The sequence below is a fragment of the Mytilus edulis genome, chromosome 8, assembly GCF_963676685.1.
Source record: "Mytilus edulis chromosome 8, xbMytEdul2.2, whole genome shotgun sequence".
NCBI classification, from domain to species: domain Eukaryota; kingdom Metazoa; phylum Mollusca; class Bivalvia; order Mytilida; family Mytilidae; genus Mytilus; species Mytilus edulis.
Window position 1 is genome coordinate 86,160,194 of NC_092351.1, and position 19,700 is coordinate 86,179,893.

Consider the following 19,700-nt stretch of genomic DNA (forward strand, 5'->3'; position numbering starts at 1 on the left):
GTGACAATGGTGACTTTAACATGTTTAAAGGGTAATACATGTATACAAAATATTTCCCTATCATTAAGATAATGCTACAGGGAGATAACTCTGTAAAAGCTAGGGTCAAATTAGGAAATTTATATTTTATGAAAATTAAACATGTTAAACAATTAGCCAAATTAATTTTAGTCAAGGTGTTTGGTTCCACCTTAATTTACAAATGTACATGTATTCACAAACAAACAAAAAATGATTTTGTGCCTTATACATGTCATATTATGATTATCAATTTTATCTTTGTCGGTAAATATTGCAAAATCATAAAAATTACAATAACAAGGACTTATATACATGATATATATATAAGTCTTGACTAGATTTGGAAAATAGCAATATACATTTTAAATATATGAATATATAGGTGTAGTATATGAGTCTGACTAGAAAAGCAAAAATTTCAATAAATAACAAACGAATCAATAAATCAAAATACAAAAAACCTCTTCAGGACAAAAGTTGAAAAGAGAAACTTCTGGTTCATTTTTACACAGTTTAAAAAAGAACTATTAAAAAAACATCAATTAAAAGTATATACATGAACCTGTATGATAAATTACAGCTGAGAAAATTTGGACAAATCTTACGAGATTGTCTATGAACAGATTGATTGATTGATTAATTGATTGATCGTTGCTGTGACATTTATGTAGACCAGAAAAATATAATTGAACTAATTTATACTTTCATGACTGTAATACAAACATCAACACACAAAAATTTCTAGAATTCAGCACACATGTCAGTGGTAATAAATAGCTTTGTTTTTCTTCCCTCCGCAAAACATACCAACTAGGTTTTTTTTAAAGTTTTTTTCCTCTCCAATGTTCTACATTTTCTAATTAAACTTTTTTTTTCTGTATGGGACTCAATATTTTAATAACATAATACATATTATGCATGTTATGTGAAAGAAAATTTCTGCAAAAATTGAAATGCTAGTTTAATTTAGGCACAATTAATAACCAGATAACCTTTCCCATTAATCCTACAATTTTCAAGCTTGTAACCATGGTAACCTGAAACATATACTGTTTGTTGACCTTATAGAAACTTATGCATGTTAAGGGTTCTCAATTGCCATGATTATATACACATGATACTATGACCATGATGACTATATATGTAATAAATATATAACAGCATTTAATATTTTGATTCCTGATCATTGATGAACAATTTTTAAAAAGATCGTTAAAACAACCATTTGACATCTGAAGTATTAAATAACATTTTCAAACAAACTATCACTTTGTTTATTTTAACGTTCACTTCATTTTAGAGACTTTTACAAATTTGGCAAAAATTATTTATGTTAAATTCATTGTGACTTTTTTTGGAGTTGAGTAAAGTTTTATGACGGGGGTAATAATTTTTACCCCATGAATAATGATTAATAGTTTATGACAGTTTCATCCCATGTAATCATGGTAATCAGGTAATCATGGTAATCAGGTAATCATGGTAATCAGGTAAACATGGAGATTAATCTTTTTGAATACATTTATAATCTCGTCCATTCTGTATCAATGGATTTCAAAAACTGAAAATTCACTATCAAGTGTGTACTATACTGTATTATTGTTATTTATTCAATTTATAAATCTTATTGAAATTGTTTTAAACCACCTCTTCTATGGCAACTAGGAATAAACAAAGGAATGATTTCGATAGAGCTTTGATGTTTGCTGCCATTTTTTTTTCATACTACACATTATTACTCCGATCACGTCCACTACACGGAGATCCTGACACTGTCAACTCTACAGACAATGTATGTGGCACTGACTTCTCTGGGTGTAGAAATTCTGTGTCCGTTACATATATTTCATTTTCTTCTTCCATTAATTTTTCACAACTATTCATTTGACACGATAAACACATTCCTCTGCGCCAAAAACACATCATAATTTTGATAAGCCAGTGTTTTATGAAGAAGTAGACAGCTAAAAACACAAAAAGCAATGCAAGCGTTGCTGGAACCACAAGAATACCTATCAGATCGTTTCTACTCAATGCCATGCTCTTTGACCTTGTATATATCAATCGTTGTAGGTGATTGGTCAAAATTTCATCTAATACTATCTGTTGTCCACTTGTTCAAAATATTGATTATCTTCGGATAACTCCTAAGACATGCTGAAAAATAAACGGAAATATCCATAAACATGTTTTTGGTAGAAAGAGTTGTGTATAAGTTTCATAACATTTGGTTGAAGCAAACTCAAGTTTAAAGAAATGTACAGACGTCAGACGGACAAGTGTAAAATTTAATGCCCCTTTTGCCACGAAGGGTTATAAAAATATAGCAATGTGGTCACACATAAATACAATGTATAATAAAAGTTGTTTTATAAAGTACAAATAAATCAGTCTTCTTTTTACAGGTTTTGCTTTTCCGTTACCATGCATGTTACCAGTAACTAGTTGATGCTAGGTTTTTAAAGCCACAAAGATCTTCTGCCATTGTCTGTGAGAAATCAAACAGTATATAATCATATATCTGGCTTTTAAAACAAAACAAACATATTAATACAACCCTGTACAAAAATATTTTTACCCAGCATGCAATTCTTTGACTTAATTCAATTATTTTTTATCCTATTCAAAGCTATCTCTCTGACTAAATGACAAATTAAATCTTAATTTTTAAAGTAAGGCCTCACTTGTTTTTATTATTAAAAAGAAACTCCAGGAAATTCAAAACAATCTAATTCAAACTATTTGATTCATTTTGTGTTTTATTATTCCAATATTTGATACTTTTTCTATTAGGCCAATTAAAATTAATTGATAGATTTTCATCCCCGCCCGCCCCTCTGAAATCGTCCCGCCCCGATTTTTTTTTATTTTGCCAAATTTACGATTTCCGGATTTTGTTCATTTCCGTTATTTGGTTTTACTGTTTGCTGAAAATATGTTTCTAAAGTAGCAATTGCATGTAGAACAGTCCGCGTTGCAAATCAGAGATGTTTATTCAAGAATTATGTACGATTCTTTATACATGTTTAAACATTTACATGATATAAGCTAAATTTTGTAATTATAACACTTGCATATATATGAAGTTCACGCCACAAGAAGGTTTCAAATCGAATAAAATTTTAAAAATAAAATCCTCCCACCCGCCCCATTTTTTTCAAAACTTTGGATGAAAATCTACTAATTAATTTTAGTTGGCCTTATGATATACATGATATACATGTAGTTATATTTTTAGTATAACAGTCCAAGATATACATTGTATATCATATTTATATGGTTGTCCTGTTCATGATGTTTAATACCATTTTAACAAAGCGACCCTCTATTACCTTGAATACATATATATATATACATGTAAATATACCATGATAACCCTACCTGCATCCTTTTAAAAAACTTATATCCTGAATTTGAATTGCAATACAATCCAATTGTTCTATATCCATTACCTGAACTAAACCATGTTCATTCACTGTGGAATTTAATCCCTTGACAATGACAATGCTATCATTAACAAAAAATAACCTTCCATATCACGATTGTTCGATGTACGTAATTATGATAAAAAGTTATTGACACGAAGTATACACATCATCGTCACATGGATAAAAACTGACGACAATTGAATTGGAAATGACACAAAGGTTTAGAGGATTCTTTTATTGATTTGATGTGAAACTGAACCAATTATTGAAGCATGATCTGTATCTTGTCTATTCAGCTCTATCAGAATATGTTTATCTTTATTGACTTAAGCTAGTGACACACAGTTCATTGATATTCCAATCAGGATATGGAATTACAGAAGATAAAGGAACTCTTTATTAGGTTATTTTTGAAAGCTTTTTTTTAGGAATAAAGATTTCAAGCAAGATATGCAAATTACGAGAGAATGAATATATTCCAAACATCATATATGAGATTACTGAACATGCTTAAGATAAAAGAACTCTTCAAGGTCTTTTTTAGAATTTAAAGGAAAATAAAACTTCAAGTATGATAATTAAAGAGAGAATGAATATATTCCAACCAGCATACCGAATTATTTGAGAAGAAGGAACTCTTCAACATTATGCAAGGTTACTTTTTTAAAGAAACTTTTATTTTTTCATCACATTTTATCAAGTTGTATTGAACATTAATATCATACTTTACTTTTTATACTAATTTATGCAATGTATGTGTTTGCATTTTGTTTGATTTTTCATGATGAGGGCCTTAGGGAAGATTAGTTAATATAGCTAACTGTGTAACCCTTGTAAAATAAAGTATTGTTGTTGTTGTTGTTGTTTATAGCATGAGCTAAATTCTGGCCATTAAATTATTTTAGTATTTTTCATGGGTATATCAAAATTTTTCTCTCATTTGCTTTCATTGTTCCCAAAAAATACTTCCTATATTACCTCCCCTTTTGTGGCAAATCTCTTGAGGTAAAAAAAAATATGAGTGATCATCAGCAGCAAATTGATTGGACCAAATCATAAAAGAAAACTAATGCAGGATTTAAAAAAGTAAAGGGTGATGGATAGGAAAGCCTTGGCTGTGCCCTAAAACATGGTTATATAATGTAACTTAGAAAAAAACTATTTCCCCTCTTAAATACATTGTATGTGATTCAAGGTAAGATTACCGGTAACTAGACTTTTCAGTCTGGGATCCAGAAACTTTCATGAAAAGAGGGGCACTATAAACTGTCCTAAGACATGACTAAGAGGGGCCAGCTCCAGTGATTCCCTATATAATCAACCAATAATTTTTCCCACAAAAGGGGGCCCTAGATCTGCCTACCCTCATGAAACAGAATAAATCTTGGAGACAATTATTGTTGTATGGCTTCTGAGCAGTAAAATTACAGGATCTCTTTCACATGTAAAACGATCATGATGTTCCATCCTAATTTGAGAACAAAATTAAGGAAACATGTATTTGCTGCCTCCAAAGTTATAATTATAGATTATCGTTGGTTATCTCAACGAGATTGATTTTCTCACTTGAGTCGGGACGGCGAAAGCGAGAAAGACAATCAAGTTGAGTTGACCAATGATAATCTGTTTATCACTATTTTACCTATGACAACTTTGTCAATTTCATGTCGATTTCATTAGCAACACCACGTGCCTCCCGCTTAGTTTCTAGGGATAATTTTCCATCTCAAGCCAGTAGCATGATATGAAAAATTATCACAAAATAAGATCAAACGAAAAATGCACAAAATAGCGATAAATTGTATTCTAGGCTAAGCTCTGTTCTCAAGATAAGAAATATTTTTTTGGGGTGAGCTAGCAAAAAACAAACTAAAATGATACATATTGATAAAACAATGACAGACGAAAAATAGTTCAAAGCCTACATCAAACATTCAAAAGGAAGTTTCAAAATATATAAACAACATGCGCTTATCTATACCGGTAATCAGTATTGAACGAAAAATAGTTCAAAGCCTTCCTCAAAAGGAAGTTTCAAAATAAACAACATGCGCTTATCTATAATCAGTATTGAACTGTAAAAGGTATTTTGTAATACACTGTATTGTATACTTATCAGAGTTTATAGATATGAATATAATACCATGAAAGTCTATTATACAAATTGATTGGTTTTCCTCTCTATGGAATTAATTCCTTTTAGTTGACGCTGAATTGGTTTTCCATAAAGGATGTTAATTGTATTTCTACAATATGAATAGTTTTCCAAAACAACACGATCAATTAAGAAGTACATAATAACCTAATAACTACAATAATGGGTTCTCAGACATTATTAATGCTAATCTATAACAATGGTTAAATTGTAATTGAATAAAGTTAAAAATATTAACCTTGTACATACATGACATACATTCAACCGTAGTCTTAAATTTCAGAAATCAATGCATTACCACCGTGTATCATCGTACAGCGGATATAGGTACTAACCAAGCGGGCGTGAGCGATTTTGATCTTACACAGTAGCGAAAAATCTTTGTTTTGGTCACATAATATCAATGTGTACTTCAATCTAAACATAATTGCTGTTTAAAGAAATGATTTGGTCGTAGGTTGATGATTAGAGATGTCTCATTATTTTCCCAAAACAAGAGGGATTACTAAAATCATGTGCAAATACTTGTAAAAGAAGTTGGCCCTCGTCTCATCCGATATAATTCTATATTCATTGCAACTCTTTTTCTGATAGAAGGTCAATGTGTGTGTGTAATAAGTATAGCTGATTCAATAATTGGCATTGAAATCTTTCATACATATGTTACTTTTCGATATTTTATCCCTAAAGAAGCGTTGTGTACGGTGTTTAGCTGACCACGTAAATCCTTATGTACGGTGCATAGTTAAGTTGTTGTACACCGTACACAATAACTTTATTTTCATACTCGTTTGTTACCCAAACAGTTTCAAGGAATGAGTAATCACAGGTAGGTTTGTGATTGGTAACCATTACTGTTACCTTGTATTAGGTTTCTTTCAGATAAAACATGTAAAAGTCTCAACAACTGTATCGAAATTGAAAGTGGGTGTTGACTTTCACAACTATTTGCGCCTGAACTAGTTAATTGTTCTTATTTGAATATCAAAGTTGTTTTATGAATAGGAAAAAATCGACACAAAAATTATTTGGGAGCAGGAATTTCAAATGTTGAGAAATGTACATTGAATATTAATAAAGCAAAACAAAGATTTTCGTTACCTTGTAAGGTCAAAATCGATGATGCCCGCTTGGTTAGTACCTATATCCGGTGTACTGATGATACACGGTGATTACTATGAAAGTCATTGATTTCAACAAAATTTACCCATAAATATATATGAGAATGTAACATGTGTAACTCTAGAATTTAATATGAGAACCAGCTAGGTTGTTCAAAGAAATTTTAAGGGGGGCCTCAATTTGTAAGTAAGTTATATTTTATTAACCTTGACAGACATACTGTGTATTAATGGGTAAGGAAGGACATGATATTAAAATATGGATTTCAATAAGGGATAAAACCCTTGACAAATGAAAACCCCACGCATATATACAGGACATTGTAGGAACAAGAAGTTTTTTGGAAAGTTTTTTAATATGTTCATGATGTTTAATCATGTTAATAAAACATTTAATTATTACCTCCCTTCTGAAATAGATTATGTTTTTTTCCTAAAATATATATATATACAAAACATAATATAGATTAAACAATTTACTTTTAAAAAAAAACCTTAACCTATACCCCTTTATTAACATGCTTATAAAAGATAGATCATCAGTGTCTGCATGTTTTTCATTTTTCATTGAATTTGGCGTAATTGAATTAATTTTAACCATGTTCATGATGTTAACCCATTGATATACTTGTATAATTTTTTAATTTAAATTTATGTATAATTTTGTTTTCGAGTTTAGCATGACGTTCATTTTCACTGAACTAGTAAACATTTTTTACTCTATTGTGATATTATAATAAAATTCTAAGAAATGCCTTCAATTTTCTTTTTGATTTGATGAAATGAAGTGCTTATATGTGCTCATTTATTATTTATTTGTCGTTTAAAGTTATATCAATTATATAAGTTTATATTGATTTTCTCAGATCAAGTCTAATCTTAAATGCTTTCAATAATTGATTATTTTGAATAATACACATTAGAAGGAAAAGATGATGGTCATCATTGAGGGATTCAGGCCTAGGGAGGGGTGAAGAGAGCCTATATATATGTTCACATATTGATTAGAAAAAAAATATAATATTAAAGCACAAAATCATTAAAAATACTTTTCAATCCCCTCCCCCCCCCCTTTTTTTCAAAAGTCCAGACACTAGGAAAGCATAGGTCAGTGATATTTTGTGCCTTAAATTACTGGAAAATAAAGACTTTTTCCCCTGGAGAAGAATCCCAATTTGAAAAAAAAATGGCTTAAAATTATTCCCCAAAAGACAACTTTTTCCCAAACAGTGCAGTCTCAGTAGTAATTGTGCATTGAATACAAACTGAAAAACACTCATTTATACATTTTTCATGACTAAAATGACTATATGTGCAGATTTTAGGGTCTATTTATGTATCATCACTGACAATAAGGGGTCTAATTTCAAAGCAGGGTTTGACCCTTGAAAGGGGGTCTGCAAATTAAAGTTTCAGTCAAGTTCATGGTTTATTGTAAATTTTCCAAATTCAATAAAAATAACGATATTTTCCCAATAAAAAAGGGTAGAGTTAATTTTGAAAAAAAACCAACAATATCACTGCAGGTATATCATTTACATCATGTACATGTGTATATTAGTCAATCAATGGGTTCCCACTTATGAACCAGATGCTCCGCAGGGCGCAGCTTTATACGACCGCAGAGGTGGAAACCCTGAACAGTTGGGGCAAGTATGGATACAACATTTAAGCTTGATACAGCTCTGAATTTGGATTGTGATGAAATAGTTGACACAACACAGGTTTCTGACACAGAATGAATGTGGTCTAAGAACTTAAACTTAACAACTTACAAATTTAAAATTGGACATTTACCTATTATGGTCCAATATCCAAATTCTAAATATATGGTTAGATTCAGCATATATCATAAATTCCCAAGAATTCAATTTTTGATGAAATCAAATAATGTTCAATTTTAGACCCTTTAGACCTCAATGTGGACCAATTTAATAACCGGGCCCAAATATTAAAAATCTAAATACATGGTCAGATTCAGCATATTGAACAACCCCATATACATGATATATTCAATTTTTGATGAAATCTAACAAAGTTTAATTTTTGACCATTTGGACCTTAATGTAATGATGTAGACCAATTTGAAAACGGGACAATACTGTGCAATTGAATATTTCTGGCTATTGTGCAAAACTGTGCAATTGAATATTTCTGGCTATTGTGCAAAACTGTGCAATTGAAAATTTCTTGCTATTGACCAATACTGTGCAATTGAAGATTTCTTGCTATTGACCAATACTGTGCAATTGAAGGTTTCTTGCTATTGCGCAATACTGTGCAATTGAAAATTTCTTGCTATTGCACAATACTGTGCAATTGAAGATTTCTTGCTATTGCGAAATACTGTGCAATTGAAAATTTCTTGCTATTGCACAATACTGTGCAATTGAAGATTTCTTGCTATGCACAATACTTAATATAATAATTTTGGATCCTGATTTGGACCAACTTGAAAACTGGGCCAATAACCAACAAGAGGCTGTCACAACGACAGCAAACCGGATTTATTAATATTTATTTGTGTCCTGGCAATATCACAAGAACCATTACTGATGAATGGTGAAAGTGAAAATCGTCAATATCAAATTTGACCTCCATTTTGTCATCAGTATCAATATCTTAAAATTTGAAAAGCTTAGATTGAATGGTTCATGAGTAAATGCAACAACGTGAATGGAAACGCCATTTCACAATCTTTCAAGAACCATAACTCCTGAACAGTAAAAGTCAAAATCGTCATAATTGAACTTGACTTTTAATTTGCCATCAGTAACAACATATAAAAATTTCAAAAGCTTTGGTTAAATGGTTCATGAGAAAATGCACGGACACGACTGGAAACACCATTTTTCAATCTTTCAAGAACCATAACTCCTGAACGGTAAAAGTCAAAATCGTCATTATTGAACTTGACCTCCATTTTGTCATCAGTAACAACATATTAAAATTTGGGAAGCTAAGGTAGAACAGTTCATGCGTAAATGCACGGACACGACTGGAAACTCCATTTTTAGCTCACCTGGCCCGAAGGGCCAAGTGAGCTTTTCTCATCACTTGGCGTCCGTCGTCCGTCGTCGTCCGTCGTCGTTAACTTTTACAAAAATCTTCTCCTCTGAAACTACTGGGCCAAATCAAACCAAACTTGGCCACAATCATCATTGGGGTATCTAGTTTAAAAAATGTGTGGCGTGACCCGGTCAACCAACCAAGATGGCCGCCACGGCTAAAAATAGAACATAGGGGTAAAATGCAGTTTTTGGCTTATAACTCAAAAACCAAAGCATTTAGAGCAAATCTGACATGGGGTAAAAATGTTTATCAGGTCAAGATCTATCTGCCCTGAAATTTTCAGATGAATCGGTCAATCGGTTGTTGGGTTGCTGCCCCTGAATTGGTAATTTTGAGGAAATTTTGCTGTTTTTGGTTATTATCTTGAATATTATTATAGATAGAGATAAACTGTAAACAGCAATAATGTTCAGCAAAGTAAGATCTACAAATAAGTCAACATGACCTAAATGGTCAGTTGACCCGTTTAGGAGTTATTGCCCTTTATAGTCAATTTTTAACCATTTTTCGTTAATTAAAGTAATCTTTTACAAAAATCTTCTCCTCTGAAACTACTGGGCCAAATTAATCCAAACTTGGCCACAATCATCTTTGGGGTATCTAGTTTAAAAAATGTGTGGCGTGACCTGGTCAACCAACCAAGATGGCCGCCACGGCTAAAAATAGAACAAAGGGATAAAATGCAGTTTTTGGCTTATAACTGAAAAACCAAAGCATTTTGAGGAAATCTGACGGGATAAAAATGTTTATCAGGTCAAGATCTATCTGCCCTGAAATTTTCAGATGAATCAGTCAATCGGTTGTTGGGTTACTGCCCCTGAATTGGTAATTTTGAGGAAATTTTGATGTTTTTGGTTATTATCTTGAATATTATTATAGATAGAGATAAACTGTAAACAGCAATAATGTTCAGCAAAGTAAGATCTACAAATAAGTCAACATGACCAAAATGGTCAGTTGACCCGTTTAGGAGTTATTGCCCTTTATAGTCAATTTTAACCATTTTTTATAAATTAAATTAATCTTTTACAAAAAATCTTCTCCTCTGAAACTACTGGGCCAAATTAATCTAAACTTGGCCACAATCATCTTTGGGGTATCTAGTTTAAAAAATGTGTGGCGTGACCTGGTCAACCAACCAAGATGGCCGCCACCGCTAAAAATAGAACATACGGGTAAAATGCAGTTTTTGGCTTATAACTCAAAAACCAAAGCATTTTGAGGAAATCTGACATGGGATAAAAATATTTATCAGGTCAAGATCTATCTGCCCTGAAATTTTCAGATGAATCGGTCAATCGGTTGTTGGGTTGCTGCCCCTGAATTGGTAATTTTTAGGAAATTTTGCTGTTTTTGGTTATTATCTTGAATACTATTATAGATAGAGATAAATTGTAAACAGCAATAATGTTCAGCAAAGTAAGATCTACAAATAAGTCAACATGACCAAAATGGTCAGTTGACCCCTTTAGGAGTTATTGCCCTTTATAATCAATCTTTAACCATTTTTCATAAATCTAAGTAATCTTTTACAAAATCTCCACTGAAACTACTAGGCCACAATCATCTTTGGGGTATCTAGTTTGAAAAATGTGTCCGATGACCTGGCCATTCAACCAAGATGGCCGCCACGGCTAAAAATAGAACATAGGGGTAAAATGCAGTTTTTGGCTTATAACTATGAATTCAAAGCATCTAGAGCAAATCTGACAAGTAGTTAAATTGTTAATCAAGTCAATATCTATCTGCCCTGAATTTTTCAGATGAATTGGACAACTGGTTGTTGGGTTGCTGCCCTCCAATTGGTAATTTTTAAAGAAATTTTGCCGTTTTTGGTTATCTTGAATACTATTATAGATAGCGATAAACTGTAAACAGCAATAATGTTCAGCAAAGTAAGATCTACAAATAAGTCAACATGACCTAAATGGTCAATTGACCCCTTAAGGAGTTATTGCCCTTTATAGTCAATTTTTAACAATTTTCATTAATTTGGTAAATATATGTAATTTAAATTTTTACCAAATATAGTTCTCTGTTACTAATGGGCAAAGTTCATTATAGATATAATTGTAAGAAGCAAAATCGTCCAGTAAAGTAAGAACTTCAAACACATCACCATCACCAAAATACAATTTTGTCATGAATCCATTTGTGTCCTTTGTTTAATATGCACATAGACCAAGGTGAGCGACACAGGCTCTTTAGAGCCTCTAGTTCAATCTATCAAGAACCATAACTCCTGAACGGTAAAAGTCAAAATCGCCATTATTGAATCTGACCTCCATTTTGTCATCAGTAACAACATATTAAAATTTGGGAAGCTTAGGTAGAACAGTTCATGCGTAAATGCACGGACACGACTGTAAACTCCATTTTTCAATCTTTCAAGAACCATAACTCCTGAACGGTAAAAGTCAAAATAGCCATTATTGAACTTGACCTTCATTTAGTTGTCAGTAACAACATATTAAAATTTTAAAAGCTTTGGTTGAACGGTTCATGAGTTAATGCACGGACAACATTTGATTCCCGCCCGCCCGACCGACCGCCCGCCCGCCGTACATCCCCAAATCAATAACCGACATTTTTGTCACAAAAATCCGGTTAAAAATCTAAGTACATGTTCAGCATATCAAAGAACCCCAAGGATTCAATTTTTGTTAAAATTGAACTAAGTTTAATTTTGGACCCTTTTGACCTTAATGTAGACCAATTTGAAAACGGGACCAAAAATTAAGAATCTACATACACAGTTAGATTCGGCATATCAAACATGTCAAAGAACCCCAATTATTCAATTTTTGATTAAATCAAACAAAGTTTAATTTGGGACCCTTTGGGCCCCTTATTCCTAAACTGTTAGGACCAAAACTCCAAAAATCAATCCCAACCTGCCTTTTATGGTCATAAACCTTGTGTTTAAATTTCATAGATTTCTATTTACTTATAAAATAAAATTGAGAAAGGAAATGGTGAATATGTCAAAGCGACAACCACCCGACCATAGAGCAAACAACAGCCGAAGGCAACCAATGGGTCTTCAATGTAGCGAGAATTCCCGCACCCGTAGGTGTCCTTCAGCTGGCCCCTAAAATATGCATAATAGTACAGTGATAATGGACGTCATACTAAACTCCGAATTATACACAAGAAACTAAAATTTAAAATCATACAAGTGAAGACTAACAAAGGCCAGAGGCTCCTGACTTGGGACAGGCGCAAAATTGCGGCGGGGTTAAACATGTTTATGAGATCTCAACCCTCCCCCTATACCTCTAGCCAATGTAGAAAAGTAAAAGAATAACAATACGCACATTAAAATTCAGTTCAAGAGAAGTCCGAGTCTGATATCAAAAGATGTAACAAAAGAAAATAAATAAAATGACAATAATACATAAATAACAACAGACTACTAGCAGTTAACTGACATGCCAGCTCCAGACCTCAATTAAACTGATTGAAAGATTATGTCTTCATCATATGAATATCAGGTACAATCCCTCCCGTTAGGGGTTTAGTATCATACTATCATAAAATATATGAGAAGAACATAACCCGTGTCATGCCAACAACTGTTTTTTTAGAAATAAATGTGTTTAGTTCCGATGCAAAGACCCTATCAGTGAATCAATGTTAAAGCCAAAATATGCAATCTTTAATGACCTGACAACAGTATCGTAACTATATCCCCTTTTAATAAGTCTATTTAAAGGTTTTGTTAGTTTCTGAGGAGAATACTGACATTTTTGTGCTTTATAAAGAATATTTCCATAAAATTTTGGATGTGAAATACCTGAACGTATAAGATGTCTGCATGTTGAGTTATATTTACGAATTATTTCCTTATACCGGTGATAAAATTTAGTAAATGTTTTGACCAGTTTGTGATATCGAAAACCCTGGTGTAATAATTTTTCAGTAATACATAAATTTCTCTCGCTAAAATCTAATACATTGTTACATACACGAGCGAATCGTACAAGTTGAGATATATAAACACCATAAGATGGTGACAAGGGAACGTCACCATCTAAAAATGGATAATTAACAATAGGAAATGAAAAATCATCTCTTTTATCATAAATTTTTGTATTAAGCTTCCCGTTTATGATATAGATATCAAGATCGAGGAAAGGGCAGTGGTCATTGTTATCATTAGCTTTATTTAAAGTAAGTTCTACAGGATAAATTTCTTTAGTATACATACTGAAGTCGTCATTATTTAGAGCCAATATATCATCCAAATATCTAAAAGTATTGTTAAATTTTTGTATCAAATGTTGTTTTGATGGGTCTTTGCTAATTTTAGTCATAAATTGTAACTCATAACAATACAAAAACAGGTCCGCAATAAGTGGTGCACAGTTAGTCCCCATTGGAATTCCAATAACTTGACGATATACGGAATCTCCAAAGCGAACAAAAATGTTATCAAGTAAAAATTCAAGTGCATAAATAGTATCAAAGCATGTCCAATTGACATAGTTCTTTTGTTTATTGCTACTAAAAAATGATCTAAAAGAGTTTGAACATATGTACTCGCATTCCGACTTTTTAAATGCCCAGTTAATTAGGGATGTGAATTTTTTCTTAATAAGAATATGAGGCAAAGTGGTATATAGGGTAGAAAAATCAAAACTTTGAACAGATTCAAAATCACCAATATATGCATGCAATTTATCAAGTACTTCCAACGAGTTTTTGACACTCCAAAAGTAATTAATTCCACTATTTTCAAAGGCCTTATTTGAACAATTTATTATCAGGTTTTTTATTGTACCAAGTGTACTAGTAAGTAAAACAGACAATTTAGTAGTTGAACAATGGCTGGAAGATGAAATAAATCTATATTTGTAAGGTTTTTTGTGCAGCTTCGGAAGCCAGTACATACTTGGGACTTTCATTGTGTTTGGTTCTGCTTGTAAAGAAGTAGCTAAAAGTTTATGTTTGTTACAGATGTCGTTTTCTGAAAATGAAGTCAGTTGGACATGTACTAAAATTATGGTGCGAAAACCAAGAAAAATGCTTATTTTGGCCCCTAATTCCTAAACCGTTGGGACCTCAACTCCCAAAATCATTCCAACCTTCCTTTTGTGGTCATAAACCTTGTGTTTAAATTTCATTGATTTCTATTTACTTCTGCTAAAGTTATTGTGCGAAAACCAAGAATAATGCTTATTTGGGCCCTTTTTTGGCCCCTTATTCCTAAACTGTTATAACCAAAACTCCCAAAATCAATCCCAACCTTCCTTTTGTGGTCATAAACCTTGTGTCAAAATTTCATAGATTTCTATCTACTTAAACTAAAGTTATAGTGCAAAAACCAAGAACATGCTTATTTGGGCCCTTTTTGGCCCCTAATTCCTAAAATGTTGGGACCAAAACTCCCAAAATCAAACCCATCCTTCCTTTTGTGGTCATAAACCTTGTGTTAAAATTTCATAGATTTCCATTCACTTTTACTAAAGTTAGAGTGTGAAAACTAAAAGTATTCGGACGACGACGACGCAGACGCCAAAGTGATACCAATATACATGACAAAAATGCATGATATACGACCAAAAATTTTTTAATTTTTGCGGTCGTATAAAAACAATAGTAATATCAATTGAACTTGTATACATTTTTACTGAACTAATGATGTATATTGTCCCTTTGAAACATGTAACATACATATGTTATCACAGTTCTTTCATTTTTAGGTCCACAGTAACATATGTATGTTAATTTTTCTGTAATAACCCTACATAGAGTTATATATCTGACTGATTATCTATTTTGAATTTATTGAACTATAAAACTAATTTTTGACTCTTCACATTGAATAAACTGTGAAGCGGATTATGTTAAATGTGAAGAGTCAAAAATTAGTTTTATGGTTCAATAAAATCAAAATAAATTATTGCCATTCATTATAGAGGGTGGTAAAGGGGGGTGCTTGCACGAAAAAAACGTGAAATATGACATAATTTCACGTTGAACGTGAAATAATTTCTGTAATGAAAGTGGCACGAAAAATAAATACTTTCATTTGAACCTTTTGTGACTGAGTCACTGTCTTCTTGTATATGTTACAGTAAATAGGTGAAATTAGGAATTACATGTAATTACTAAAATTTAGGAATTACATGTAATTCCTGATGCACTTAGTAAATACAAGTAATTCCTAAAACTGCCCAGTAATTACCAGTAATTACTGATTTTAAAATGAATTTTTACACCTATTTACTAACTGTTAAAACAATGTTGTAATATGGTCAACTGATCAAAAGTTATGGTAATACCAAGGATTTGTATACAAATCCTTGGTAATACTAATTAGAAAATCAGTGAGTATTCAGCTATTGAAATTTTAAGGGTTTTTCAGAACCCAGTGTCTCGCCTACTTTTGCTGTGAGTTGCAGGCCCAACAAAAATAGGAAAAAAAATATTTATAATTTTCCTCTAGATACTATCTTTTGACTAGTTCTGTAGAATCTTCTATCAAAATTTGTTTAAATTTCAGGATGGTTTATGAAATCTAAAATTTAACTGCAGAGTGTATGTTATGTTAACTAGAAAAAAATAGTCCGTTTAAATAAGAAATATACGAAAAAGTATAGTTTTTTTAAACAAACTTCAGTTTATTTCTAGATATTATCTTATGATCATAAACAAGCGTCTGTCCAATTTTGGTAGAAATCCAGGATATTTTGAGAAAGTTATCAAAATTTTTAAAAATTAACCACAGTGTGAATGTAATGTTAACTGGCATAAAAACTAAGTCCCTTTATAAGTAAAATACGGAAAAACTTGATTTTATTTTTGCAAAATTTATTTCTTGAAATTTTTCTTTTGATCATAAACAACTGAAGCTTCTGTTCAAGTTTGGTAGAAATCCAGGATAATTTGAAAAACTTATCAATTTAAAAAATATAACCACAGAGTGAATATTTGTGGACGCCGCTGGCAACGGAATTATTAGGTTGGTTCGCTATGTCTCGCTTTTGCGACAAAAAACACAGGCTCGACGAAAAGGAAAAGAATGTCAACATTGAAAGTAAAACAAAAGGGATGGACCATTTAGTTGACTTTTTCAATCCACAAAAAGATCATTCTTATACAGGAAGAAACGATGATAAAATTTTGTTGGAGGTCTTGAAGAACTCATAAAAACACGGAAATATGAAAATGTGACTTTTAACACCATCACGTCAGCTTCATCGCAAATGTTTGACAACAGAAGTCGTAGTTAAACCTATTTTGTAAAAGGAATTTAACTCATGTAATTGGACAAGTTGATATGCAGAGTATGCCTGATGGAGATTTTAATATAACAAAATTATGAGATTTTAAGAATTATCAAGATCATTTAACCAAGTTTGCCATAATCTAATGTCTATCTTAAAAAATAGCTGGCTAAGTTGCCTATAAATTTCTCAAAAATGTTTTTCTCAATTTTGGATTTATATCATTGTCTTGCATGCTCAAAATGATTTTTAGGGAGTTTCAAAGCTTATAAAACAACCATTTTCCAGTTTCAATTCACAAACACTGAAGTGTATGCACTTCTAATGTGCCTTATAATCCTTGATCCTTAAGTAAGCCCTAAAAATCCTACCCCTTACTTTCTTATTTGATATCTTGAATTATGTCTTTAATTTTTAAACAAAAATATCAAGTTAGTAAATAGCTGTAAAAATGACAAAAAAAATCAGTAAATACCTGTAATCACTGAAACAACTAGTAAATACATGTAATTACTAAATTGACTAGTGATTACAGGTATTTACTGAAATGTTTAGTAATTACGTGTAATTCCTAATTTCACCTATTTACTGTAACATATATATTAACTCTTTGTTTTACTTGATATTCCTGATTCAGTATACACATTTAAGATAATTGGTTTACAGCTTTTAAAAAAGTATTTTGCGATCCTGCCAAGTGTTTGAATTTTATTTGAAAAATACTGAGCACGCAAAATAAGACTTTGAAAATCTCGATGCATGTAAAATTAAATAAGCAGAACACGTTGAAGGAGGCACCCGTCTTGCGCGACTGAACGTCAAATAAAAAAGTAAAAACACGTTGAACTTGAAATAAAAAACAGCGATCACCTTACACGAAAATAACCCTTTACCACCCTCATTAAAACTAAATTTCTATCAAAAATAAGGCTCAAAGAACTTTTAATATCATTCATGTTATTTATATTAACAATAACAACCTACACACATGTTGGCGTATGAATACACAACATCAGAGTGGGGCGTATCGCCATCAAAATTGACAACATTGAAAATAAAACTAATAATTTTAACCAATCAGAAGACAGTAAAAACACCAAATTTATTTATTTAACTGTTAAAACAAGGAAATACTAAATAAAATTTGACTGTAAATACAATATGCAGGTTTACCTTTGATTAAATTTTTAAATCTTTGTTTCTTCTTCCTATAAAATACCCATGATATGAGTTATGTGTGTCATTTGTATTATTATGTGTCATACATGCTGCTGCTGTTTATGCAGAAATGCCACTTGCGTAATTGCAAATTAAAAATTATGTCTTCAATCCCGCACCCGAAAAAAAAATGACTAAAATTGTAAAAGATCAACCATTCTATCATCTATGCCCAGAAGGTAACGCAACTTGGTTGTGAAATAAAATCTCTATGATGTTGTTTCCAGCTCAATAAAAAACGGCAAATCAGAACGTCTCATTTTGCGTATTTCGAGGAACAATCTGGGGCGTGTTTTTTTGTTCTTCGGTTGTGAGCCAGAAGATGCCCATTTCTGTTTTTTTTTTTTTTTGGGCGTTTGAAAAATCTTCTGAGTCTTTTTCACCTCTTCCTTGTTGATATGTAGTTTGTTTAGACGGCAGAGGCACATAACAAACACGGCGTCGTTTAGTCAAAATGACCAATTAAAAAAAATTATGAATGTACATAAATTAGGCTGTTAGTTTTCTCGTGTGAATTATTTTACATTGTCATTTTAGGGCCTTTTATAGCTGACTATGCAATATGGGTTTTACTCATTGTTGAAGGCCAGACGGTTACCTATAGTTGTTAATTTCTGTATCATTTTGCATTTTGGTCTCCTGTGCTGAGTTGTCTCATTGGCAATCATACCACATCTTCTTTTTATATACATAAGAATCAGTGTTAACTGTGTTACGGACGTTTTTATGGTATATTAATATTAGAAGAACATCTCTGTAGGACGATAAATAAGAACTATGAAAGATCCATTAGAGATTGGCATTTCTAAGTCTTTGTATCGTGGTTCTGAACACATTGAACTTGTCCATTCTCCCTTTTCATTACTTTTAGGTTATTTTGAGAGAGAAAAAAAGGAGATTAAGTTAACTGTTATCAGCATTTTGTATTTGTTATTAAAAAATAACTGGTTTTGCCAACATGATATGTTGTTCACGTGTTACAGCCCCACTCACCCCCTATTGCCCTCCCTCTTTAAAAGGTGGTGGTCCGATGGTTTTGATCGATAGAAATAAGATTTTCTGCAAGGGCCAGCAGAGAAAAATAACTTTGAAAACTTTCCAATATCTTTGCTTTATAATCAAATAATCCGGTTTGGTTACTTTAAACTTGGAAATCTGGATAGACAAGATGTCCTTCTTGATCAGATTCCAGACAAACAGTGACAAATTATTGTGCAGTTTAAGATTATTATTCAGAGCACACTTTTACAGTCATTAGATATAGGAAGATGTGGTGTGAGTGTACATGAGACGACTCTCCATCCAAAAAACAATTTATAAAAGTAAACCATCATATAGGTCAATTTACTCTACCAGACGTATCTTATATATTTTTCTAAAAAAAAATCATCTTTAACTTCTGTTATGTTATGAATCCAACATAACAACAATCTGCTATATTTCGACGGCAAAT

General features: G+C 31.8%; 1 long non-coding RNA gene across 1 annotated transcript; it reads right to left on the reverse strand.

The window, feature by feature from the left end:
* Nucleotides 1-887: 887 nt before the first annotated feature.
* On the reverse strand, nt 888-18,330 carry LOC139486513 (uncharacterized). Its single transcript, XR_011655594.1, has 2 exons — nt 18,203-18,330; nt 888-2,178 (listed from the first exon to the last, which is right to left on the reverse strand). It is a non-coding gene; the product is annotated as an uncharacterized lncRNA (long non-coding RNA).
* Nucleotides 18,331-19,700: the final 1,370 nt, after the last annotated feature.